General features: G+C 59.6%; 2 non-coding genes across 2 annotated transcripts; both read left to right on the plus strand.

The window, feature by feature from the left end:
- Positions 1-235: 235 nt before the first annotated feature.
- Tc00.1047053455093.10 lies at positions 236-345 on the plus strand. Its single transcript, XR_008254596.1, has one exon. It is a non-coding gene; the product is annotated as a 5S ribosomal RNA (M5) (ribosomal RNA).
- Positions 346-684: 339 nt separating this feature from the next.
- Positions 685-774, plus strand: Tc00.1047053455093.20. Its single transcript, XR_008254597.1, has one exon. It is a non-coding gene; the product is annotated as a 5S ribosomal RNA (M5), 3' partial (ribosomal RNA).
- The last annotated feature ends 1 nt before the right edge of the window (position 775 follows it).

Consider the following 775-nt stretch of genomic DNA (forward strand, 5'->3'; position numbering starts at 1 on the left):
AGGCAAGAACAAATTTAAAAATGAAGCTCCGCAGGCCCTTTTCCGGATTTTGCCATGAAGCCTCCGGACGCCTCGCTTCCCCACATGTGGCGCGGAAACTGCGTCAGTAATTTTTCTTTTTTGCTGCGGCGCCCGCGCGCTCGGAGAGCCCACCCACCGCCCGCCCCGGCGCGGTGAAGAAGCGACTGGCGGCGCGCGGTGGCGGAAAAAAAAAAAAATAGTGGGAAGGGTACGGCACCCCGGGTTCCAGCGCCATCACTGATCGCCGTACTAACGAGGCCTGTGGCCGCTTAACTTCACAAATCGGACGGGATGTGGTGCACTCGGCCAAGTATGGTCGTACCCGGCGACGCGCCACGCGATGCGCAGCCGCCCGCCCGCCGGCGACAGGCAAGCCACGGAAGAGCCGCGGGAGATGATGAAAATAGAAAAAAAAACGGTAGGAAAAAAGGCAAGAACAAATTTAAAAATGAAGCTCCGCAGGCCCTTTTCCGGATTTTGCCATGAAGCCTCCGGACGCCTCGCTTCCCCACATGTGGCGCGGAAACTGCGTCAGTAATTTTTCTTTTTTGCTGCGGCGCCCGCGCGCTCGGAGAGCCCACCCACCGCCCGCCCCGGCGCGGTGAAGAAGCGACTGGCGGCGCGCGGTGGCGGAAAAAAAAAAAAATAGTGGGAAGGGTACGGCACCCCGGGTTCCAGCGCCATCACTGATCGCCGTACTAACGAGGCCTGTGGGCGCTTACTTTCAAATCGGACGGGATGTGGTGCACTCGGG

Source organism: Trypanosoma cruzi (genome assembly GCF_000209065.1).
Source record: "Trypanosoma cruzi strain CL Brener chromosome Unknown tcruzi_1047053455093, whole genome shotgun sequence".
NCBI lineage: Eukaryota > Euglenozoa > Kinetoplastea > Trypanosomatida > Trypanosomatidae > Trypanosoma > Trypanosoma cruzi.